We start from the raw sequence: 26,521 nt of genomic DNA, 5'->3' as shown, positions 1-26,521 counted from the left end.
CCAGATGTGGAATTCTTGTCTCCTTCTGTGCCTTCCCCTGACATGTTGATTAGAATCACACACTTTAAGGAATGGTAAGACTCTTCCTGGCTTCCCAGGTGGTGCCAGTGGTAAAGAACCCGCCTGCCAATGCAGGAGACATAAGAGATGCAGAAATGCAGGTTCGACCCCTGTGTCGGGAAGATCCCCTGGAGGAGGGCACAGCAACCCACTCCAGGATTCGTGCCTGGAGAATCCCATGGACAGAGGAGCCTGGTGGGCTGCAGTCCACAGCACTGCAAAGAGTCAGACACTGAAGCAGCTTAGCAGCAGTAGCAAAAATCTTCCAGACCAACATCTTGATTTTATGACAAGTAAATCGAGGTCTCAAGAGATTTGACTTGTCCTAGCTGTCTTTGCAGTTTCAGTGGTGTCAGCTTATCCTTCTGATCTGTCCCTCTGGTTAAAAAGCATTTATTGAGGTCTGCTTAGAAATAAAGACTGATTTTCCTCATTTCAAAGGTGAAATGAAAAGGGGCATTTTGCCTCTAACAGAGCAAGACTTTATAAAGGAAACAGAGACTTACTGGATACAGGTAAACACAAGTGAGCTTTGTTTCTGCTTCTGCTGACCTAAGCCATCAGAGAGAAAAGTGAGGGCCCCTATTCCAGAAGGGGAGTTGCAGTTCTCAGCACTCTGGGCGGGCTGGCATGTGCTCCCTTCCATGGGACCAGATAGCGTCACTGTGACTCTTATCAAGAGTGGCCTAGGGAGACTTTTCTGCCAGTTCAGTGGTTAACACTTCACCTTCCAATGCAGGGGGTGTGGGTTCGATTCCTGATGGGGTAGCTAAGATCCCACATGCCAAAAAACCAAAACATAAAACAGAAACAGTGTTGTAACAAATTTAATAAAGACATTAAAACATGATCCACATTAAAAAAAAAAAAAAAAAGTGGCCTAGGGACTTCCCTGGTGGTCCAGGGGCTAAGATGCCACACTCCCAGTGAAGGGGGCCCAGGTTCAATCCGTGGTCAGGGAACTAGATCCCGCAAGCCACAACTAAGAGTTTGCATCCGGCAACCGAAGAGCCGGTATGCTGCAATAAGACCTAGCACAGCCAAACTTACTAAGTAAATATTTTTTTAAAAAGGGATTTTGCTTAAATGAAAAAAAAGAGTGGCCTAGCATGGCAGGGCTGGGCCATGTACACCCAATGCTCGCCAATGCTCTCAAATTACTTCAGTAAAACTACCCATATTCCTAGAGTTTAAACACAAATCCAAACTGCACTGTAATAAAAGCATGTCCTCAGGCTCTAATTGGTTTAGAGAACAGCTTAGTGATCAAAGGATAAGGCCTTATTGGGAGGTAACTTTTGCTTGAAGGGGTCAGGCCTCAGTAAAGGAATTTTCCCAGAACTACACCTAATAGAAAGTTGAACTTGTTTATTTTGAAACACCTTACTGAGTGTTATAGGGCCTTGCCACTCAAACTGTGGTCTTCCAACCAGAGGCAACACCTGGAAAAATGGTTGAAAATAGAGACTATCAGGTCCGATCCATTCCTGCTGAATTAGCATCTCCATTTTAGCAAGATCCCCTGCTGATTCCCATGAGTGTTCAGGGGTGAAAGGGGCAGCTTTAGAGCATTCTAGAAGAAAGACCAAAACCACTAACATCTCCCTCTATCCTAATAGTCCCTACCTCAAGGAGCTTATGGATGGGTGTAAGAGCTCAAACCACACATATGAAAAATGTCATGAAAATGACCATTTATGAATGTGTTATTAACACCATATGGGCTGCCCTGAGACACACAGGACACGTGTTGAGAGGGTGCAAGACAATGATTGTCTGCCCAGGTGGCTCAGTGGTAGATAATCCGCCTGCAATGTACAGAACTCAGGTTTGATCCCTGGGTCAGGAGGATCTCCTGGAGAAGGAAATAGCAACCCACTCTAGTATTCTTGCCTGGGAAATCTCATGGACAGAGGAGCTTGGTGGGCTACAGTCCATGGAGTCACAGAGTTGGACACAACTTAGAGACTAAACAACAAAAAGAATGATTACAGGTGAGAGTGGTCACCCTGGGCAGTCTTCCCCAGAGTGGTGAAATTTTGTTAAGTATGTATGAATGGAGAGGAAAAGGACAGGGAAAGACCTTCTAGAGGAGAGGGCAGGGGCAAATTGTAAATTCTAGGCAGTGGCCCCCAGATACTTCATTATCTTATGCAGGTCTCCTGACTCTCCCTGGGTCCTTCCAGCCCGTCACATGTTGCTGTGGCTGCCCACACAGTTAATCTTATCTCATGTTACAAATTTTGGTTTAATTAACAGTTTTCATGGGAATTCTTCAAGGGTTCTCGCCAACAGGCAAACATTTTTTCCTTCAGATTCAAAAAGGCAACAGGTCCTCACCCCTTTCTAGGATAGTTGGCTGTGATTTCTAACTCTACTTTTATAATCGGGTAAAAGGAAATTCCTTACATGTACACTCTCCCAAATTGCTGGAGCCTCTAAATGGTGCAAATCTTCCCCGTAAAGCTCTTAATCAGATCTCATAAACGATTAGCCCAGTGTGTTTACAGTTTCTCGATAAAGTTAATCATCCTCGAAAGCCAGGAATTAACAGGAAAATGGGGAACTTAGTGGTTTCCCTGCCTTAACATCTAGATTTACTTTGCAAAGCAAAAGTGATGGCACTGAAGATGAAATCGAGTTTCAGTGTTTATTTTCCGAATAAGCTGGTGTGATTGTAACCCTCTCCTTGTCACACTCAGCGTATCCAGTAAACCAGAATTGTTCCAAAAATTAAACAACTCTTTGTGACCCCATGGAGTATACACAGTCTATGGAATTCTCCAGGCCAGCATACTGGAGTGGGTAGCCTTTCCCTTCTCCAGGGGATCTTCCCAATCCAGGGATCGAACCCAGGTCTCCTGCATTGCAGGCAGATTCTTTACCAGCTGAGCCACAAGGGAAGCCCAAGAATTAAACAGTGGGGACGAGATGGAGGGTATGAGAGTGCCCCCACTGGATGCCTGTAGGACACAGCATAAGGAGAACCTGCCCTCCCTCCCGCCCTTATCTCCAGCCTCCTGAAGGGGCACAAGTAAAGTGGAGACTCCAGAGAGAAAGATGATCAGTGTGAGGAGATAATGTTGTCATTGTTTAGCCGCTAAGTCGTATCTGACTCTTGCAGCCCCACGGACTGTATGTAGCCCGTCAGGCTCTTCTGTCCATGGAATTTCCCAGGCAAGGATAGTGAAGTGGGTTTACCATTTCTTTCTCCCAACCCAGGGATCGAATCCGAGTCTCCTGCATTGGCAGGCAGATTCTTTACCACTGAGCCGCCAGGGAAGCTTATGAGGAGATCAGCTTTAAATAATTCTTTAGATAATTAAATAATTCTTTAAACCCTTTAAATAATTTTTTAGAATAGTTCTACCATAAGTTCAAGGGCCCTTCGCCTTGTCTGAGCACCATTACAGGTCCCTGAAATCAGGATGGAGCTGAGTCTGTCGGGTGGGTGTCTGCCTCTTGGCTTCAGGGCTGCAAACTCAGGGCTGACTGTTCATCTCTGTCAGAGCCTATCAGCAAAGCGCTTGTCACCAGCTGCCCAGCACACTGGGGAAAAAATGCTTCCTATACTCACAGAGATAATTTGGGCTGATAGGAATAGCATCAGGGAAGAGAATGGCGTCACCAAATCAATCAATACTTGAGCTTTACGAATTAATATCTTTCTTGGCTCTGGCTCTCCGTTTATATCCAGAAGGCCATTGCTCCCAGACAGAGATGCTAAATGGAACAGACGTTTCGCTCCAAACAACAGCAAATTCCCTTTCCTTAATGAGAAGTTGACTCAAGGCTTGACATATTAAAGAAAATTCATTTAGAACATCCATTAGCTGTGAATTTTATCATGTTCCTTGTGGCACACTACTAGGAAATAATGTGAATAAGCTGGGAAAATAGGGAGCTGCATGCCTGGCATGAATGCTGGTCACAAGAATGCATCTTTCTACACCCATGTTCATAGCAACACTATTCACCACAGCGAAAACATGGAAGAAACCCAAATGTTCACTGATGGATAAATGGGAAACAAAATACAATATATACACAGAATGGAATATTATTTAGCCTTAAAATGGGAGGGGATTCTTTTTTATATAATTTTTAAAAATTCATTTATTTGGGTGCATCAGATCTTAGTTGCAGAGACCTTAGTTGCAGAGATCTTAGAGAGCGAGCAGCTCTCTAGTTGCAGACTTAAGTTGCCCCACAGGCATGTGGGATCTTAGTTCCCTGACCAGGGATCAAACCCACAACCACTGTATTGGAAGGTGGATTCTTAGCTGGGGAAGTTCCCCAAATGAAGGAAATTCTGATACAAGCTACAGCATGGATGAACCTTGATGGCATTATGCTAAGTGGAAAAAGCCAATCACAAAAGCAAAATATTGGATTCCATTCATAGGAATCTAATTTCCTGGCCTCAGCACTTACCTAAGCCTTGGTTCATCTGTAGGCTCAATTCTAGATAGATGTTTCTAACAGCCCATGGGACTTGCCCATCTGAAGGTCATGTGCGTATCTTGAAGGTACTATGTCTTATCATTCCTTTCAAACCTGTTCTTCTATTACCTATTGTAGTTAATGGAACCCTCATTTCCCTGGTGGTCCTGGCAATGGGAGTTATTGTTTAGTGGATACAGAGTTTCAGTTTGGAAAGATGAAAATGTTCTAGAGATAGATGGGTGTGATGGTTGTACCACAATGTGAATGGACTTATTGCTACTGAATTGTACACTTAAAAATAGTTAAAATGGTAAATGTATATTATGTGTATTTTGTCCCAATGGCACAAAAACAATGAACCTTTCACCCATCAGCCAGAGAGCGAGCCCTCCATCTCAAGGGATCTCAACCTCACTGGCTCTAAGGAGATTTCTTGGAAATGTTTAGTAAAGTACAAACAGTTTAACCCCTGACTGAGTTTACTTTTGGACATAAATCAGACTCATAGGGGCTGATAAATGTATTACATATCAATTAGCCATGCAAAAAAACTTAAGATTGCAACATGGTAACAGGATTTACCAGTTAAGCAGTTTTCCTATCTTTAAATCAGGGTTTTTCAAACTTGCATGTACATGGAAATCACCGGGGCATCTGGTTAATAATGCAGATTCTGACTCAGGTTTGAGGTGGAGCTTGAGATTCTATTTGTCTAACCGGCTCCCAGGAGATGTTGATTCTGGTAGGCCAGGAGTCTCATTTAAGCAACAAGAGTGTAGACCTCTCTTCAGTGAAGATTCCTGTCCATACCTTGGAGGTAACAGTCTCTCTGATAAGAATTATTTTTGGAATCCTGTCAATCTTTTGCCAACAAAGGCTCAGGCATCTCCAACTCCTTTTCCTCTAGCCCAAGCATGGACAAATCATAAATTGTGCCCTTATCCTTTAGATACAGGCCAGATCAGCTGCAATGTCCAAAAGCAGGCTTGTGGGAAGGACTGAAGGAAGGAAGAAGGACAGAATGGCGGGAGGGAGGGAGCAAGGGAGAGAGGAGGGAAGGAGGAGAGAAGAGAGGAAGGGGGTGAGGACAGAAAGAGAAGTAAGAAAAATGTCAAAAGCCAAAGACTTGCTTTGAAGTCCTCTATAAGGAAAAAAAAAAAAAGTCCTCTGTAAGAATCCTTCAGTGGCTCTGTTGCTTTCAAGCTAAAAGTCCAGACTCCTTAGAAGGGCTTCTAGTGGCCTAATAACGTCTTTGTCCACCTCTCCCAGCTCACTCCTTACCATTGCCTCCGTGTAGTCTATGTCCAACCATAATGAATTCTGTTCTTCCTTGCCTTTATTTCCCTGATAGCTCAGGTGGTAAAGAATTGCCTGCAATGCAGGAGACCCCGGTTCGATCCCTGGTTGGGAAGATCCCCTGGAGAAGGGAAAGGCTACCCACTCCAGTATTTTGGCCTGGAGAATTCTATGGACTGTATAGTCTATGGGGTCACAAAGAGTTGGACACGACTGAGTGATTCTCACTTTCACTTGCCTTTACAGTTGATCTCCCCTTGATCTGAAACCTTACCCTCTCCTTATATCACCTAGCCCAGGTGTTATCTCTTCTGGAAAGATTTCTGTCACCATTTCGCCACCCTCATTTCCCACCCTCTGAGTGAGGTAGTCCTTCTCTGCTTTAATTGCATACAATGCTATCAGAGCACTTCCCAGGATATTTGGATTGTATTCCCTTCTTTACATCCTCCTACCCCCAACTCCACTGGACTGTGAGCTCCTTGAGGGATGGGAAGATGTCTTTTGTCCCTAACATGGTGTCTAGGGCATACAAAGTACGCAAACAGTGTTTGTTGAAAGAATGAGCAAATGCAGAACTGTAACATTGTGTGACATTTGATGAAGACATTGCTTAGTTCCTCAAACACCATGAAGCTGCCCTCAGAATGACTTTGCTGAAGGTCAAATACATTGACATCAATTTCTGTGTTCCAGCAACTGCTACTGAACTCCCCTATTCTGATAAATTATGCTTCCCCAGCTTCTTCATTTTATAGTATTAACCCTGTATCTTCTCTGCAAGACCAAATGCCAAGATATACTATACAGGGTGATAATAGAAGTTTTAATGGAATTTGGGGGAAAGCTAGTATCTCTTTGAATATTAGTATGCTAGTTGTACCCTTTTTTTAAATTGAAATACAGTCAATTTACAATATTATATTAGTTTCAGGTGTACAACACATTCAACATTTTTATAGATTATACTCCATTTAAAGTTATAAAATAATGGCTCTATTTCCCTGTGCTGTACAATATATCCTTGTTGTTTATTTATTTTATACATAGTAATTTGTTAGCTGTACTCTTCTTATTGCCCATTTGAACCTAAAATAAGTCTTCAAAATTGCAGTGACTTCAAACTTGAGGTCTCTGGGCATCTAGCTATTACTAGCAATTTCCAAACTTGTATGTCTTTGTATGTTCCTGTAGATTTTTACTGAGATACTGCTTGCTTTGTGCAAAGTACTATGCTAGGGGTTTGAGGGACTATCAAGTTACTAATGTCAAAAACTTTACCAGTCAGTGGTCTAATCTGTGCCATCTAATACCATAGCCTCAGCACCTATCTAAACCTTAATTCTTCTCTAGGCTAAACTCTGGACAGGTATTTCCAATAGCGCATGGGGCTTGCCCATCTGAATGTCATGTGGGCATCTTAAAGACAGTATGTCATTTTTCTTCCCAACCTGTTCTTCTTTTACCTACTGTACTTAATGGAACCCTCATTTCCTCAGCTGCCCTGGCTCCTGACTCTTAACTTCTTAAGTCATCCTTAACGTCTTCCTTCCCCACATCATCTCCCATCAGTCAATTATTAGATCTTGTTGGTTGCATCATTCTCTGCCTTCTTCCCTGAACCCATTCTGTTTCCTTTGTTTCAGCTATCAAGACCTTGTCACTTCTCACCTCCCTGTTGATTTACCTCCTGTTGATTTAGGTGTTGAAATACCTCCCTGTTTTCTTTGCCTCCAAACCCTCCCCATAATAACTCTTCCTTCAGACTGCTGACAGAACGTCTTTTTAAAGCCCAAACCTAATATTGTCCTTCTTTTACGTAAAGTCCTTCAACAAATTTCCTTTTATCTGTAAAAATAAAGTCCAGTGCCTACAGCAAGATCTATGTATGACGCTCTGGTGACTTATCTCTTACCCTCCCCTTCTGACACTCTCCCTACATACTTCAAGATCTGTCCATACCAAACTATTTACCATTTCCTCACATACCATGCTGGCTCTTTCCTTAACGGACATTCCAGATAACGTGCAATTTCAGCCTAGAAAACTCCTGTTATCTTCAAGATCAAATGTTACCTCCTTTGTAAAGACCTCACCTCCAAGCACTCAGTACATGATTCTGTTAGGGCACCTTTCATGTTACCATTATTCTTTTTATATGCCTCTGCCCTGAGCTCCCAGAAGGTAGGGACCGTGTCTCACTCTGCTTTGTATCCTGGTCTTCCACACTGTACTTGGTGCATAACAAGCCTTACGTAAATCTTCAGTGAGAGACTGACCAAGGAACTGAATGAATAAATAACTGACTGTGACAGATTCAGAATAAGAACGTTAAGAAAGGTGCAAATAAACTGTTGCTGTTTAGTGTTCAAAGGACTGAGTCACATTCATTTGGGAGACCAAAAAAGACTTTCATTGATTACAATCTTTCAACATAACTCTATATATTTGTTTCTGTCTTAAACCAAGATTCACTTAAATCTGGCCATGGCCCCCTCTGTCTCCAACATCTGACCCCAAATGAAATTAATTTTACTGTGATCTGTCTCTGGTATAAAAGTAGGTCTTTTATTCATTTTATGCAGCACATAGTAATCTGGTTTCTTATAATAATTTACCTATGTACAAATGGAGATTCCTTCTCTTTTCCAAAAAAAATGATTGAAGTGGCAGCCTTGGTTATGTGTTCTTACTGTGGCTTCTTGTATAGAAAGTACCCATTAAGTATTTGTTGAATGAAGAGGTGAAGGATTGCTCAGGCCTGCTGGTACTCTTGAGTTACTTGGCAAGTACTGTGACCTCTTGAGAAATAGCTGGGTACTTAGTAATCTTCCTACCCTGCGTGTCTGATGGCATTTATGTCTGTTTTCACCTCATTTGGGTTACACATTCTTTTATACAGATCTTTTGAACCCTGCACATTGACAAACGTGCTTCCCAGGTGGCGGTAATGGTTAAAGACCAAGCCTGCTGGTGCACAAGACATGAGACTCGGGTTCGATCCCTGGGTCAGGAAGATAACCTGGAGGAGGGTATGGCAACCCACTCTGGTTTTCTTGCCTGGAGCATCCTATGGACCGAGGAGCCTGGCGGGTTACAGTCCATGGGGTTGCAAAGAGTCGGACACAACTGAAGTGACTTAGCACGCACGCACAGGCACACTAACAAACAACGCTGAAGGCCTGTGTATCTTCAGGGTTCATGTCTCCTGGGGTGCTGGGGTGCTGAGTCTGGCCCAGGGTAGTTAATGTTTAACCCCTAACTGCTGGCTGGATGTCCATAAATCAGAAAGAATAGCAAACACAGGCCAACTCAGCTTAGGTTTATTTAGCGACAGGCGCTGTGCGGCTCTCACCTTGGTCCTCTCAAGCACCTTAGCCTCCTTTCCAGAAAGAAAGAAGGGATCACAGGGCAGAAGAATCCGACGGGAGGGGCAGTTCCTGAGGGGCCAGACCAAGAAGCACAGTCTACTAACCTCCGTGACTTGAGGGCCCGCTGTGCAAAGGAGTCCTGCCCAGAACTGGGAATCCAGACCTCTGATTCCGAGGCTTGTGCTCCACTGGCCAGGTGAAAATGGGATATCTGTTTTCTGTGAGCTGAAGTGTTCCCTCAGAGCAGAATTACTTTATTTATGGCCTTTCCCTTCTATCATGGACAGTTATTGGTTGCTGCCTCTCCTCTCTTCCTAAGAGGCCCGTCCCCCCGATTTTTCTTTCTTTTCTTTTTCAGTTTTCTTTTTATCTTTACACCCACAGCTGGAGGGAAGGAGGGCACAAAGCCTAAAGCTCTCCCTAGGGCTGTTCCCTCCCACACTGCCTCCAGGAAGGTCCTGGGCCCATCCCATCTGTAGGTGGGCCCTCCCACCCCTCCAGGGGCCCAAGGGGCTCCTGAGACCTTGCCTCCAGGAGCCCCCAAAGCCACACTCACTATGACTGTGGGGGGTGCTCTGCTCCCAGCTTCCTGGACACCCACCATGCCCCATACCCCACAGTTCTTCACCCTGGGTGCCCACCCTGAGGGTCCCTGAATTTCAGTGAGTTTAAGCCCATTGGTACATAAATGCATCCGTTACACTGAGTCCCAGTCATTGCTTTAGGAACAGCCTGCTCCCCAGTTGGCACTAGTGGTAAAGAACCCGCCAGCCAATGCAGGAGATATAAGAGACCAGGGTTTGATCCCTGGGTCGGGAAGATCTCCTGGAGGAGGGCATGGCAACCCACTCCAGTATTCTTGCCTGGAGAATCCCATGGACAGAGGAGCCTGGTGGACTACAGTCCACAGGGTCGTAAAGAGTCTGACACAACTGAAATGACTTAGCATGCATGCACATGACCTAGAAAGGTCTCATCAGAGTGGACCTCGAGAGTGTGTAGGGAAGTTGGGGACTTGGACTCTTCTTAGCCCAAATGGTAAATGGTATGTCTTATTTCCACTGCAGCCATTGTGGAAGCTGCCAGGAGAGAGGAAGCGTGGATCGTGTGTACACAAATGAATGGATCCCTCCCAGGGAAAGCAGAACCAAGCAATGGAACCTGTTGTTTGAGTCCTGGATCAAATTGTGCCTGCCTCCCCAGTGAGCCAATAAATTTTCTTTATTGCTTAAGCTTTTCTGAGGTTGTTTGATTTCACTTGGAACATTAAATTTTCTGATACACACTAGCTAGATTATAAATTGTGTGACAACAGATGGTTCATGTTGATCGCCCTTGGCACATAGTAGGCATTCTATGAACAAGTTCTGAATGGATACATTTCAACTCCAAGGAACACCAGTAAACTCTCCTTTACTCATTTGACAGCTAAGGAATTCGGGATGTGGATCTAGATGCCAGGATCTCACCCCAACACAAAGCTTTTTCTAACCACCAGGAGGTCTCCAGTCAATGTTGAGGTCTTTGAGAAGGCTCCCAAGAGGCAGTCATCCCCTTTGCTCTGCAAATTTTAAACTAAATCAGAGATAAGACAGAAGTAAGCTAGATAAGAAAGAAAGAAAACTGAGCACCGTAGAATTGATGCCTTTCAACTGTGGTGTTGGAGAAGACTCTTGAGAGTCCCTTGGACTGCAAGGAGATCCAACCAGTCCATCCTAAAGGAAATCAGTCCTGAATGTTCATTGGAAGGACTGACATTGAAGCTGAAACTCCTATACTTTGGCCACCTGATGCGAAGAACTGACTGATTTGAAAAGACCCTGATGCTGGGAAAGATTGAAGGCGAGAGAAGGGGACGACAGAGGATGAGATGGTTGGATGGCATCACCAACTCAATGGACATGAGTTTGGGTGAAGTCCGGGAGTTGGTGATGGACAGGGAGCCCTGGCATGCTGCAGTCCATGGGGTCACAAAGAGTTGGACATGACTGAGCTACTGAACTGAACTGAACTGAATTGAAGCTAGACAAGGACCAACAGTGCCCTTTATCACTAGTACAGCTGATATTCAGAGAAAAGTGTTAGTCGCTCAGTCCTGTCCTACTCTGCAACCCCACAGACTGTAGCCCACCAGGCTCCTCCGTCCATGGAATTCTCCAGGCAAGAATACTGGAGTGGGTTGCCATTCCTTTCTCCAAGGGATCGTCCTGAACCAGGGATTGAACTCAGATCTCCTGCATTGCAGGCAGATTCTTTACTGTCTGAGCCATCAGGGAAGCCTTATATTGTCAGGCCAGTGAGCATTGGAAAAGCAAAAGAGTTCCAGAAAAACATCTACTTCTGCTATATTGACTATGCCAAAGCCTTTGACTGTGTGAATCACAACAAACTGTGGAAAATTCTTTAAGAGATGGGAATACCAGATCACCTTACCTGCCTCTTGAGAAATGTGTATGCAGGAAGAAGCAACAGTTAGAACAAGACATGTAACAACAGACTGGTTCCAAATTGGGAAAGGAGTACGTCAAGGCTGTATATTGTCACCCTGCTTATTTAACTTATATGCAGAGTACATCATGAGAAATGCTGGGCTGGATGAAGCACAAGCTGGAATCAAGATTGCCAGGAGATGCCTTAAACTTATGAGTAAGGAAAATAACAATTCGTGGTGACGCCCGAATCGTCACTGCTAATGTGAGATGAATTTTTGAGCGGGTAAAGTTTGCCCCTAAGGTGACCTGCCTACTTTGAGGGATGCCTGGGAGTTACGATCTGCCCATCCTCCTTTTACTTTAAAAAAAAAAGATTGCCGGGAGAAATATCAATAACCTCAGATACGCAAATGACACCACCCTTATGGCAGAAAGCAAAGAAGAACTAAAGAGCCTCTTGGTGAAAGTGAAAGAAGAGAGTGAAAAAGTTGGCTTAAAACTCAACATTCAGAAAACTAAGATCATGGCATCTGGTCCCATCACTTCATGGCAAATAGATGGGGAAACAATGCAAACAGTGAGAGACTATCTTTTTGGGCTCCAAAATCACTGCAGATGGTGATTGCAGCCATGAAATTAAAAGACGCTTACTCCTTGGAAGAAAAGTTATGACCAACCTAGATAGCACATTAAAAAGCAGAGACATTACTTTGCCAAAAAAGGCCCATCTAGTCAAAGCTATGGTTTTTCCAGTAGTCATGTATGGATGTGAGAGTTGGACTTTATAGTCCAACTGAGCTGAGCATAGAAAGCTGAGCACTTGAAGAACTGATGCTTTTGAACTGCAGTGTTGAAGACTCTTGAGAGTCCCTTGGACTGCAAGGAGATCCAACCAGTCCATCCTAAAGGAAATCAGTCTTGAATATTCATTGGAAGGACTGATGTTGAAGCTGACACTCCTATACTTTGGCCACCTGATGTGAAGAACTGACTCATTTGAAAAGACGCTGATGCTGGGAAAGATTGAAGGTGGGAGGAGAAGGGGATGACAGAGGATGAGATGGTTGGATGGCATCACCGACTCAATGGACATGAGTCTGAGTGAACTCTGGGAGTTGGTGATGGTCAGGGAGGCCTGGCATGCTGCAGGCCATGGGGTCGCAGAATCGGACACGACTGAGCGACTAAACTGAACTGAACTGAATGAGCATGAGCTACCCAGTACTCAAACTCAGAATCTGACAATCTGGCCACTTAGCAATGGACAGGTGGGCCAGAACAGGCCTCCCCTTCCCACCATGCAGGAGCAGTGTGAACTCTCAAGAGGAAAGGAAGACTTTCCTGGGAAACGCAATAGTCCTATTAAACCACTCTTCCTTCCCAGGTAAGCAAGATAGAGTGAGTGTTGTGTTAATTAGGCTTCTTTCACCGGGAAGCAAACAGCAAGAGTGGAAAGATGATGTCCCTCCACCCCCGGCACACATCAAGTGTGATTTGATAAGGTCAGTTGATTCTGCTTTGTTTTCAATCAAAATGGGTTCTTTTTCAAAGTGATGGAATTTGTTTGCTGTTTAAAACATCCTTCTCCATGGAAGTAACACACACCACTGTAACATCAGGCCCCCAAAGGAGTTGGAGATCTTCATTAAAAATCATGCAAAGTTCAGAGGAAGAACCAAGAATTGATGATAAAAGGATGCAGTTGAGGGCACTCGATGGCAATCCTCCTCATGCCTGCACACCATGCCCCTCAAAGGTGTTGCAAGAGCCCTGAAATCACACGCTTCCCACGCCGACTGTCAGTTTCTTTCTCACTGAGCTCAGAGCCACACAGTGCCTATTAGTCACCGGACAGCAGAGCCAAGGTTTAACTCCTTGGAGGTGTAGGGGAAACGGCGCTTCAAACTGGATTCCAGGAAATCTAGGGAAGTATTAGACAGGAAGTCTGGTACAGTGTTTCCAATTTGCCCAATGTCAAGGCTAGAGCTGGAAGTGTTTTTTGAAACAATTAGTCAGTTTAGCAATGTGACTGTCTGCACATGGTTTTCATTTTATTCACCAGGGCACTCTTTCCAGATCCAGGTTTTTTGGGGGGTTTTTGTGTTTGTTTCTTTACAGTAAACATTTACCATTCACGCTTCAGGAGGCTTTCCCCAGAAAACCATTGTTTATAATTTTGAAGTTTGGTAGACAAATTACCACATCAACTGGACAATAATAATTCCCCACATTAGCTAATCATACATGTCAAATTCATCAGGTTTCACTAAAAGCTGTGGGGTTGGCTCTTTAATGTGACCCATCACAGTGAGGACCAGAATGCCCTGAACCCAGCGTGGATGTCCTCTGGTCTGGCTGCTGAGACAAAGCTTTGATCTCATCCTGAGAGGCTCCAGGGCGGACTTCTTGCTGGAGGTCAGGAAACAGGCTTCACTGGCCAGTCCTGGGAGAGAACCCAAGCTGACAGTGGAAACCCAGATTGAAACAATATGTTCCCAACCTCTCTCCTCAAATGCAAAGCTCTTTTCTCATCTATTGTCTGCCCCTATTTTTACCATGAAAAGCTCTCCAATGTCATTTTAGCTATCAATAATTGGCAGTGAGTTTTTGCAATTAACAGCTGCTGAGAATCAATTTCAAGGAGCTGCACAGAAAAACCATTGCCAAAAAAGCACATTTGGGGATTACTCAGCTGCTTACCTGTTCCTCAATCCTTTTCTTACCCCACACATCATCTCCAGGAAGAACGTGAAACTTGAACCATGTGCCTAAAGGCCCAGTTCTGAGTATGTGGTAGATATTTGAGAAATTCTCTGATCAATGTGTACCTGGAGGAAAGGAATGGACAGTTCCACAAGGAGCTGCTTTGTAATTCATAACAAAGAGCTGACTCATAACTTCTGTCTAATTTCAGATGAAAGACCCCAGGGAAAGATTTGCGTAAATAAGTTGGCCTCAAAAGAAAGCCACTGAAGTTTATTTGTTCCTTCAAAGGAAAGCAATAGAGAATCGCCAGCTGTGATGGGCACATCTCAAGCTTTGCTGGTTTATCTCACTCATCAATAATACCAACCAGGGTCTTCTGGGAAGCTGAACTCCCCACCCACCACACCCAAGCCAGCTGGAGACATAACTCAAAACCTTGGTGAGTTTCTCAGCTTCGGAGGGAGCCAACCCTCTAAATGACACTTTCCAATGCTGAAGACCGCGGGGCTGCCAATCACTTGAGAACTAGGAGGCATATATATTTTTAGAGACCTTCCGTCATCTGGGCAGCCTCGAGTGGATTTTGTTTTTTCTATCTCTCCTCAGTTCCTTACCTGGTGGGCTTGGGGCAAGAAACCCTCCAACGGCAGCAACCTGGAAGGACGTGCTTGCTAAGGCAAGAGGTCGAGCAAGAGGGAGCCCCGAGGTGCACAAGCTCCCAGAACCCTCAGCCGTTCAAAGACTCTCCCAACCTGACTCCACCTCAAGCTTCTTTAAATCAGCCTTCGGCCCAGGAGTTATCCGGGGGCCTGGTATTTACAGCCGAGCCCCAGATAACAGAACCATGGAGATGCCACCCGGGTTTCTATACTGACCCAGTGGTCAAGGATCAGCCCCTGGGCCCAAGGACAACCTGTATTGTTCCCTCGCTGCAAACGCCAGAATGCCTTTGCCTCCAGGACATCGACCCTATTGTGGGAAAAAAACAGCCGCCGTTGCTATTTACACCCTGAACTGCAAGCTGGGTAAAAATAGCTCTAGCAGCTTGGTCCAGCTTTAAACCCCGCTGCAGAAAGACATTATTTTTGGAAGAGAAGATTTTTCTCCCCACCCACAGATCTGAAAACGGTCACCTCCCCGGAGGAGAAGAAGACAGACAAGCCCACGCAAAGGTGAAACGTATCCCCTTCTCCATCCCTCCTGCCGGGGACAGCAAGAGCCAGATTAGAAATTCTCTTCCTCCCCTAGCAGCCAAGTCAGGCCCCGGCACAGACCTGCGGGTGACCTAGTTCAAGGTACAGTGGGAATTAATTAACTTTGACTACAGTGAGAGGAGGCGGCTGTCTGAACCTGGGTGCCGACACCATCTTGCTGACTATTATGGCTGGTAGGCTACTTGCTTGCCTTTCCAAAAAAGGAAGAAAACAGAATTGACTGACAGAGTCTATAAGGCTTCCCCAGTGGCTCCGTGGGAAAGAATCTGCTTGTCAAGGCAGGAGACACCGGTTTGATCCCTGAGCCAGGAAGATCCCCCATGCCAAGGAGCAACAAGGCGTGCACCACAACGATTGAGCCTGCGCTCTAAAGCCCGGGAGCCACAACTACTGCGCCCGCATGCTGCAGCTTCTGAAGCCCGCGTGCCCTAAAACCCATGCTCTGGAACAAGAAAAGCCGCCGTAAAGAGAAACCTGTGCACTGCGACTCGAGAAAAGCCAGTGCAGGAACAAAGACCCAGCACAGCCAAAAATAAATAAAATTAAAAAAAAAAAAGAGAGTACATAAAACCCCAAAACAATAGCTCAGATGATCTACTGCCTGAGAGCTTGTAAGTTATCAGGCTTGGTCTGGTCCCACCTCTGTATTTGGGGCCCCTGACAGCTGGGGGCTGAAACTCTTCCCTTATGTATTTGCAAGAGCTTAGTGCCTGGTGTTTGGGATCCTGGAATTTCCTTCAGGTTCAGGAAGTAGTCTATATGACAATCAGTGGAAGGAAAGTCACTTCTCTCTTTTCTGTGAAAAGGTATTTGGTAGATGCACGTAAGTGTGTAGATTATGACACCTTTGTAACTCTCAAGAGATATCCATATATGGATAGTTTCTAGGATATGTGAAAAACAGCAGAGAAAAACACCAGATCCATGATGTCATTCAATTGTCCCATCATTTGAAAGTACCCAGGGCTGAGCTCAATAGGTGCTTAATAAATATTTTTAGGAAGGAAGGGAAAGAAATCTCCCACATCCTATCTCCATCTGAACCTCCTTCTTCAGAGATCCAGGAACCAAAACAAATCTTCTACTTTGAAACATGCCTAGGCATGCCTAGCCAACTAAAAGAAAGGTGACAAGATTATAACACGTCAGTCCCCCACTTCTCAGCACCTCCCAGCAACACACATACAGACCCCTACCACCTTGACCTCAGTGTCAGTACTGGTGTAGCTATAGGGGTAGGGGGATGGCTGGATCAAGGTAGAAGAAGCTGAAAGGATGGGGGTATGCTTTGGGCACAGAGGCAGGAAGCCTGGCTTTCCCCCTGGCCTCAGACAGACCCAAGTTTTAGTACTATCTTTTTCACCCACTGTGTGACCAAGTCACTTACCTTTCTGAATCTCACTTTCCCCTCTGAGAAGAGGGGTGATAATACCCACTGTGGGGGTTGGTGCAGAGCAAATGTGTCAGCATACACAGAACATGTGCGCGTTCAGTGCCTGGTTCAGAGTGAGAGATATGCCGCACCCAGCATCCATGGCATGCCATGGCTAGATTGGTTTTTTGGTTTTTGTTTTTTTTGGCTGTGCCATGCGGCATGCAGGAGTTCTAGTTACCTGAGCAAGGATGGAACCCGTGTTCCCTGCTATGGAAGCTTAGAATCTGGACTGCCAGGGAAGTGCCCATGGCCAGATTTTGGAATGTATCCTGTTTCCAGCATCAGGAGGTTGACAGATTCTACTAAATGTCAAAAATCTTAACTCCCTGAAAAAGGCATTCCATCGACAGAAGTTTCCAAAAACTTTCTTCCTCATTATTAGGCCCTTTTTGCACCATGCCCTTCATTCTCCCCTTGCACCTTTCTTTAACACCCACTTCCCCAAGCCTTATCAAGCAGCCAGAAATAGAATCTCCCTACTCTGACGTCTCTGCCAGTGGGAAGGGCTGGCCAGCCAAGCGGCTGGGTCAGCACTGGCTTGTCAGTTGAGGGAGACCACAGAAATATAGCCCCAGCACCTTTCCAAGTCTCGCTGACTGATGCCGTAGCTATTTAAGCTATGTGTTCTCAGGGCTCCAAGGCTCCCCAAGGACCTGGGAAAGACGGCTGGATATCCTTTTGATCGGGACCGCTTCGGGTTTCTATTTCCAAAGTGGAGAAAGCCAGATAGTGCTGACTGTGGCCCAGGAATGAAAAGAGCTCAGGCCTCTCTCTCTCGCTCTCGCTGACCTGTGTCCGAGGACTATGGGCCAAGGTGGCCAGGCTCTCCCCTCCAGTCTAAGTCCGCTCCCTCCTTAGTCAGCTGTCCTCGCCTCCCTATTAATAGCCAGTGCTTTGGCTGGCTCCTCTGGCAGCCTGATTACAGTTTAATAAGACGTCTTGAATAAGAAAGCAGCAGACTTCCTGGAGCGGGGCTGCCGAGGGCCGGGAGGGTTCAGGTTCCCTCCCAGAAGGTAGAGGCGAGGTGTCGCCTTCTACAGAAGGACAGAGGCCCAGGTGACCGAGTCACTGGTCCCAGAGACGAGACACTGCTCTGGGGTTTCTGTCTTGCTGAACTGCCTCTGGTTTAGGGCAGGAGACAATAATCCAGGCTACCTTGCATTTTATTGAAGTCTTTATTCCCACAGATATTCCTGGGCAGGACTGCAAAAGTGTGGCTCTTATTCAATGATGCAGTAGCTCTATGCATGTAGCTCTACTGCAATGATGCAGTGCTCTATGAAGAGTAGGTGGAAAGCTAACTTTGGACCAAGTTAGCATTGTGGTTTGGTTTAGTTGCTCAGTCGTGTCTGACTGTTGCAACCCCATGGACTGAAGCCCACCAGGCTTCTCTGTTCATGGGATTTCCCAGGCAAAAATACCGGAATGGAGTGCCATTTCCTTCTCCAGGGGACCTTTCTTACCCAGGGATCAAACCTGGGTCTCCCAAATCCAAAGGTGGATTCTTTACCGACTGAGCCAGCAGGGAAGCTAAGTTAGCATTCGTCCCTACCAAGTCCTCTTTTCTCTGACACTACAGAAGCAAGGTAGCAAACTTGGAGAGGTTCGGGTTATCTGTATGGGACAGGGTGCTGAGAACAGATTAAATCCCAGCAAAAAAATATTTTCAGGCCCCGCTCCTCCCCCTCCTCTGTCTCTCCGCAGTAAATGCAGACATGCTTAACAATCTTTAGTGTTAGATTCATGCTGATAAGTAATGTATTTGGGTTACCGTGTAATTTATTCCAGCATTCCTGTTCTTCCTGGGCCCTGGAGGGGAAGAACACACAAATTTAAGAGCAAGGCAACCTGAGTTCACATTCTGACTCAGTCCCTCAGCTGAGGGGCTCAGCATCTTTAGTCTATTTTTCCTGAGCCTACATCTTCTCATTTATATAAAAAAATAATAATCTATCCTGAAATGGTTTTATACAAATGAAATGAGACAACTTTGGAAAATTGGCCTAGTACAGTGCCTGGAATATAGTAGGTAGGCAATAAACAGTCTTAATTTTCTTTTCTTCTGCTTTTATATTTTTAATAGTTTCATTTCCATTATATTTTTTAATTTTTTTTTTTTTTTTTGACCACATCAAGTCTCAGTTGCTGCAGCAGGATCTTCAGCTGGGGCATGTGTGACCTAGTTCTCCAACTAGGGATTGAACCTGGGCTCCCTGCATTGGGAGCGTGGAATCTTATCCAGTGGTCTAACTTTTCTTTCCAGAAAATAAAAAGGAAGGGAACTGTGAGAGCAAATCAGGGTCATCCAAGTCCCTCAAACCAGTGGGGAAAACGACCAGCCTCAAGACCATCTCTGCTATGAAATCTCATAAGAACAAGTAAAACTTTTTTTCACTTCTCTAGATTCATACCATTCAGAAGTCCCAAAGAGAGGCGCAGTCTGGACTGTGATGCATCTTGCTGAGCCCATAGTGAGGAGTCTCCCAGCTCCATTCATCATCCCTCAGGTCATTTATCAGAGGTCTCACAGCTGATAAAGGAAGGATGACATCAGGAAGAATGGGTTGACTATACCTTTAGCTACATTTCAAGGTCCCCTTAGAAGAACCAGGTCAACCTGACCTCATGGGTGAACCCTGTTATCGACAAGGCCAAAGGAGAAACAAAACATCACGCTTGCCCTGGTTTTCAACCTGCTGAGAAATAATCTGATCCTCAAACACCTGCTTATGAGATGGCAAATAATGGTCTCCTTAACCCAGGACCAGCTGACTTCCCTCGGCAACTACTTCAAGTTCTGGGAGGGTGACAGACTTTGTTCCTGCTACAGCTTGCTTCCTTCCTGCTTGCCAACAGCTAGCGTATATCTGATGGGAGCCAGCCAGAGCTCCTGGCAGCACAAAGTGAGGCAAGCCCCAGCATGACCTGCCCCCCAACCAGGCGCTGAGTGGGGGCTGGTGTGGGGAGGAGAGATGGGAGCTAAGTTGACTTTCATTTTCATCAAAGAGCCCAGGATTCCCTGCACCTCAGTAGGCAGAGGGCAGGACTTCCCAGACACCTCTTGGGGAGCGGTCTTTATTTCTCCTTTGGACCTATGCTTGGTATGAACCCTAATATGATTTTGAGGGGATGAGCACACTATAATCTATTTACGTGCCACCGATACCATCCCGTTTGAGAATCAACCACCCATACATCATTCACACCTTTGGTCATGCAACAGATACTTACGGACATTACCTTCCCACCTGTTCTGAAACCAGCCCTGTTCTGGTTTCTGAACACACATGGTAAATAAAACAATGATGGTCTCTGCTCTAGCGGGTGAACCACACACAGGATGTGAAAATTAACAAGTACATCATTCAAATCGTAAGACATGCTGGTAAGAGACGTGCTCAGCTGCAGTGATAGAGAAGGGTGTGCTATGCTCAGTCGCTTCAGTCATGTCCAACTCTTTGAGACCCCATGGACTGTGCCCCGCTAGGCTCCTCTGTCCGTGGGGATTCTCTAGGCAAGGATACTGGAGTGGGTTGTCATGCCCTCCTCCAGGGGATCTTCCCAGCCCAGGAATCGAACCCATATCTCTGGTGTCTCCTGCATTGTAGGCAGTTTCTTTACCCACTGAGCCCCCTGGGAAGCCCGTGAGCACACTGAGACCCCCTAAGCCTTGTTCCCGTTAGCTCACGGTATCAGAATGTGCAGAAGCAAACCTACAGATCTCTCTCCTGACTACCTTCATAAGGCACGTAGCCGGTCTGTTATCAACTGCACACAGCCCTCCTGAATGCATGGTTTCTCCAGCCCTGCAGAGCCCCTTAAACTGCTGCCGTAGGACATATGCAGTAAGCAAGGGCACCAGGATAAAGACAAACGCTAACTGAATAGCATCGGAGCAACATGTCACATACTCCCATCAAGTATAGGATATCAAGTGAAGGACAGAACCAGGAGAAATCACGTCCTAGAGCAGGACTGGTGGGCACTGCGAGGGGGCTGTGCAGTGGAGAACGGTGTGTGGAGATAACAGAGAGCGATAGAGGGGGAATGTCCTGGCAGCCCGGTGGTTAGGACCCCGAGCTTTCACTGCCAAGAGCCCAGGTTCAGTCTCTGGTCAGGGAACTAAGATCCTTGTAGGATCCATTAAAAACGAAAACCAAAAACCCAAGAAGCAAAAGAGAGAGAAGAGAGAGAGAGAGCTGGTGGGGGTGAGGGGTGACTGATTTATGACCTTAGATGAGAAGGTCAGGGGCGGCCACTCTGGGGAAGTTAAGAGCTTGATGGGATTTCATTGGAAATTGACTATGAAGGTCACACCCACCCACCACCCACCCCCACCTCAGTGTTCAGCCAAGTTCCCTTCTCTCTGAGTGAAACACTCTAAGCGGAACAAAAGGGGACCTCAGCCAGGGATTCAGTGAAGACTGTCCTGGGAGAAGGAAGGGGGCTCCCAGACCCCCCTTCCCAATCTCCTGCCGTGGGCACATCTACACCTCTTCCCTCTCCTGAATCCCATCCCCAGCATCCGTCTGTCCTCTGTCCAGGGCCTTTCTGACGCCACTGGTCTCCTTACAAACCTCTTGTTCCTGTCACCCAGCAGGGTCTCATAATGGGGAGGACCCATCACTGGCTCTCTGTCATTGACAACTGTTTTCTCCAAGGTCCCCACAGGCCTGCCCCCGAAGCTCCAGAAGCCAAATAGCTCTGACCTGCAATAGATAAAAACTCATCATTCCCGCTAGGCCAGCAGGCTCATTACAGTCTTCTTGCTCTAACTCTTTATCTCAGGGTTGTTTTCCTAAATTAGCATCAGCTAGGTTGACATCAGTGCCATCTACCACCTGCATTAAGGAGTTGGCCCTCTAGAATGCTGGGGAACCAGCCCAGACATCAGAGCCAGACAGACATGTGTCTGAACCCCAGCTCCCCACTTTAACTAGCTCTGTGACCTTGGGCAATTATGCTCTCTGGGCTTCGGGTTCTTTATATGCAAGACGAGGAGGAGGGAAATGCTTACTCTGCAGAGTGGGTGTAAGAATGAGCCAAGAAGGAGGCAAGGTGGTTGGAATGTAGCAGGTACACTGCAAATGGGAGCCTTTGTTATGACTTCAGCTATAAAATAACCTCAGTAAAGTCTGGCAGTGCCTCTTTGAGGAAGGTGACTGATTGCTCTCTTAAGAGTGGCGGCCAGGTCTCCATTTCACCAACCATTCGGCCACAGCAGGTCTTTAATCTGAGTATTACTAAAAACTAGGTGAAAAGAGGACACTTCAGGACACAGTAAAAGGCACGGATCCCAGAAACTTGGATTGGAAGGAATTCTGAGAAAATTCTAATCCAAGTTCTTGCTACCAGGCAGGACTGAATTTCAATTTCAGACAGATGGAAGTCTTTTCCAGTACATAGTTGAGCAGGCATTACCCCGCCACCCTAGCTGTACTGTTCTTGTGATCACACAGACTTTATTATGCACTCAGCCCTTCAATCTTTAATTCAAAAAATATTTTTGGAGCAGATACTATGGGCTGCGTCTTATTCAAGACACATGGATATGGAGGCAAGAAGACAAAGTCCTGCCCCTCATGGAGACCAGTTATATGTAGAGATTTTAAAAAGTGGGATGGAAGGACTTCCCTGGTGGCTCAATGGTTTAGACTCTGCTCCACTGCAGGAGACACAGACGGGTTCAAACCCTGGTCAGGGAACTAAGATCCCACATGTGTGTCAAAAAATTAACTTAAATTAAAAAGGAGGGAGAGAGAGATAGAGAAAAAAAGTGATATCAAGAAAATAAAATAAGGTAATGGGTTAGAATGATGGGGGTGGAGTGGGGTTGGAAGCAGGTAATGGGGTGGGGCCAATGCAGTTGGGGGGCCTCCTCTCTGAAGAGAAGACATCTGAGCAGAGACCCAGTGGGTGAGGAGGAGGCATGTGTGAGAGGATGGCTAAGGGCTTCATGTGTTCAAGGCACAGAAAGATTGTCTGTGTGGCTGTGGTTAGTGAGACTGCAGGTGCATGAGCCAGTAAGGCTTTGAAGGTTGAATTTTATTCTAACTTCAGGACTTTAAGCAGAGGACCTGCAACATCTGATTTACACTTTGAAAAGATCCTTGTGGCTCTTCTCGGAAAATGTGCTATAAGGTGCTTGAGTGAAAGTAAGGGGACCAGTTAAAGAGCTCATTGCTGGAGTCCAGATAAGTGAAGATGGTAAAAGCTGGCCTGATTTGAAATATCTTTTGAGGGCAGAGCTAACAGGACTTACGTGTGGATTAGATATGGGGCCTGGGTGCAGGGGGAGGGGGGAAGCGGGGGCAGTAGTAAGACAGGAATCAACGATGACCCTTTGATTTTGAACCTGATAAACTGGGAGAATAGTAGCTGTTTAATGAGATGGGATTATTTGGGGGAAATTACTAATTCCATGTCTTTCTCCTCCTCCAGACTATATACTCCATGAAGACAGGGCCCCAAACTCTTGTTCACAGCTGTGTGTTCTGTGACTGGCACAGCGTCTGGTTTGTGGAATAACTGTCACTTCACAGCAAAAAGATGGGGAAAAATGGAAACAGTGTCATATTTCATATTCTTGGGCTCCAAAATTAATGCAGATTTTGTGACTGCAGCCACAACATTAAAAGACGCTCATTCCTTGGAAGAAAAACTATAATAAACCTAGACAGTGTATTAAAAAGCAGAGACATCACTTTGCTGACAAACATCTGTCTAGCCAAAGCTATGGTTTTTCCAGTAGTCATGTATAGATGTGAGAATTGGACCATAAAGAAGGCTGAGCACTGAAGAATGGATACTTTCAAACTGTGATGCTGGAGAAGACTCTTGAGAGTCCCTTGGACTGCAAGATCAAACCAGTCAATCCTAAAGGAAATCAATCCTGAATATTCATTGGAAGAACAGATGATCCAATACTTTGGCCACCTGATGTGAAGAGCCAACTCAATGGAAAAGACCCTGATGCTGGGAAAGATTGAGGGCAGGAGGAGAAGGGAGTGACAGAGGATGAGATGGTTGGATGGCATCACCGACTCAATGGACATGAGTTTGAGCAAACTCAAGGAGATAATGAAGGACAGGGAAACCTGATATGCTGTAATTCATGAGGTTGCAAAGAGTTGGACATGACTTAGTGACTGAACAACAAAAAACAACCACATACCAATATTGAGTATGTAGTCAATGCCTAGCACTGTGCTCCATGCTCTATAGTCATTCTAATTTAATCCTTACAAGAGAAATGTGAGGAGATACTTGTTTGAATCCTCATTTTACAAACAAGGAGTTGGGTTCAGAGAGGTTACATGACAGCCTCAAGGTCGCATAGGTAGTAAGTGGTAAAGCTTTATAGTGGTAAGTCTGGCTCCAAACTCTAGACTCTTCACCAGTGTACCACACAGCCAAAGAAGTCTACATGGGTAGATGGATGGGTAGGTTGGTGAATGAATGGATCCAAGGATGTATGAATGGATGGATGGGTAGAAAGCAACACCATATGCTAAAAATCATTTGTACCAAAGTGTCCCTCTGAAAGTAAAAGAGATTCAAACTGGAAGGATCTACTCCTACAAGCAAGAAATTGAGGAACCAAGCATGAATTCCCACTAAAGTTATTCCCAGGAATTCAGAGGTAGAATTCATTTGGGGGAGAAGGGGAACAGAAAGTTCTAGAATGCTTTGTTAAGCTAAAAAAAAATCTAGAAATTTGAAGAAGTAATCTTTTTCAGGGAGTATTTCCTAGTACTTTTTTCAATGATCTGGGATTACTTTAAGAGCATTAGAATCACATGAAATACTGTTGATACTTGAAAAATATCTTCTAAGAACAAAGGCAGAAAATCTTGCTTGCATCAGGCAGCTCAGATCCTGGAGCTACTCAGGAGTGTCACTCATTACTTACATGGCTCAACAAGTATATCAAATCTTAGTTGTGGCCCATTAGGATCAGCTTCACGGTGTTTTTTCAGTAAGTGCTCTTTGGCTTTGCTTAGTCGCTCAGTCATGTCCGACTCTTTGTGACTCCATGGGACTGTGTCCATGGGGATTCTCCAGGCAAGAATACTGGAGTGGGTTGCCATGCCCTCCTCCAGGGGATCTTCCCCACCCAGGGATCGAACCCAAGTCTCCCGCTATTGCAGGCGGATTCTTTACCATCTGACCCACCAGGGAAGCCCAAGTGCTCTATGAAATTACAACCTTTTCAGGGAAAGTAGCCTACACGTAGTCCACATTGACACAGTGACCCTGGTCAGGAACGTGGAATCTAGCATAGATATCTCCCCTTGTCACACTAAAATTACATAAACAGAAAATTTTTTGAGCACTTACTCCTCTTTTTTTTTTTTAATTTATTTTTGGCTGAGCTGGTCTTCATTGCTTTGTGAGGGCTTTCTCTAGATACAGTGAGCGTGGGCTACTCTCTAGGTGTGGCGCATGGGCTTCTCGTTGTGATGGCTTCTCTTGCTGTGGAGCACGGCCTCTAGGCTTGTAGGCTCTGTAGCTGTGGCCCACGGGCGTAGTTACTCTGAAGCACGTGGAATCGTCACGGACCAGGGACTGAACCCTGTCCCCTGCATTAGCAGGTGAAGTCTTAACCATTGCGCCGCCAGGGAAGTCCAGCACTCACTGTTCTTGACGCATGGATCTCATTTGACTTTTGCAACAAGCCTTTGCTGTGAGTACTATTGTGTCCTCATGTTATAGATGAGGAGACCAAGGCGGATGGTTTAAATACCTTGATTGAGTCACACAGCTATGAAATGTACGGAATCAATGCAATGTGGAGCCACATGCAATTAACCACTGCAATACCTCATGGTGAAAGCAATCCTCAGTCCCAGAGATCCCGCCTTCTTAATCTCCTTGTTTGTCTGTTCCTCCCTATCCCTTTGGGCACTGCCCCAGGTTAAGCATTTCATCTTTTCTCATCTTTGAAATTGTCCCATCCTCCTAGATTTTCTGTTTCCATGTCTTCTTCTGTAACTGACCATGTTGGAATCTGATACTTATCTTTTTTTTTTCCCCTTTGACTGAACCACTCACCTTTCCCAGCATAGTGAAAGCTCAGAGTCCTAACCACTAGACTGCCAGAGAATTCCCTTGACACACATCTGATCATGTCACACTTCTGCTCAAAATCCTTTAATGGTTTCTTGTTGCCTGTGAGTTGAAGGCCCTTATAAGGCCTTTCAAAGACCTGGTCCCAACCTCCTTATGCAGCCTTATCCTCCTCTCCCACTGTTTCCACTGAAGCCCCTATTCCAGGTACACCAAACATGTGCTCTCAAGTATGAATACTATGCTTTTTCCTTTTCTCCTCTGTGCAACACCCACCCCATATACACAAGCACCTGTGCATGTATACAAACACACAGACGCACACACACTATTCATTGCCTGATTCCTCTTTATTCTTTGAACCTACTTGCAAAGTTGCTTCAGTCATGTCCATCTCTTTGTGACCCCATGGACTGTAGCCCGCCAGGTTCCTCTGTCCATGGGATTTTCCAGGCAAGAATACTGGAGTGGGTTGCCATTTCCTTCTCCAGG

The 26,521-nt window shown here is 45.6% G+C and overlaps 1 long non-coding RNA gene and 1 other non-coding gene across 2 annotated transcripts; one reads left to right on the top strand and one right to left on the bottom strand.

Moving 5' to 3' along the window:
- The first annotated feature begins 11,802 nt into the window (after positions 1-11,802).
- On the top strand, positions 11,803-11,952 carry LOC133057995 (U12 minor spliceosomal RNA). The gene has a single exon (XR_009693127.1). It is a non-coding gene; the product is annotated as a U12 minor spliceosomal RNA (small nuclear RNA).
- A 1,599-nt stretch (positions 11,953-13,551) lies between these two features.
- On the bottom strand, positions 13,552-26,511 carry LOC133056848 (uncharacterized). Its single transcript, XR_009692920.1, has 5 exons — positions 26,397-26,511; positions 19,372-19,490; positions 18,732-18,769; positions 14,306-14,433; positions 13,552-14,048 (listed from the first exon to the last, which is right to left on the bottom strand). It is a non-coding gene; the product is annotated as an uncharacterized LOC133056848 (long non-coding RNA).
- Positions 26,512-26,521: the final 10 nt, after the last annotated feature.

Source organism: Dama dama, chromosome 5, assembly GCF_033118175.1.
Source record: "Dama dama isolate Ldn47 chromosome 5, ASM3311817v1, whole genome shotgun sequence".
Lineage (NCBI taxonomy): Eukaryota > Metazoa > Chordata > Mammalia > Artiodactyla > Cervidae > Dama > Dama dama.
Note: the sequence above shows the minus strand (reverse complement) of the source record. Positions and strands in the feature narration are given on the sequence as shown.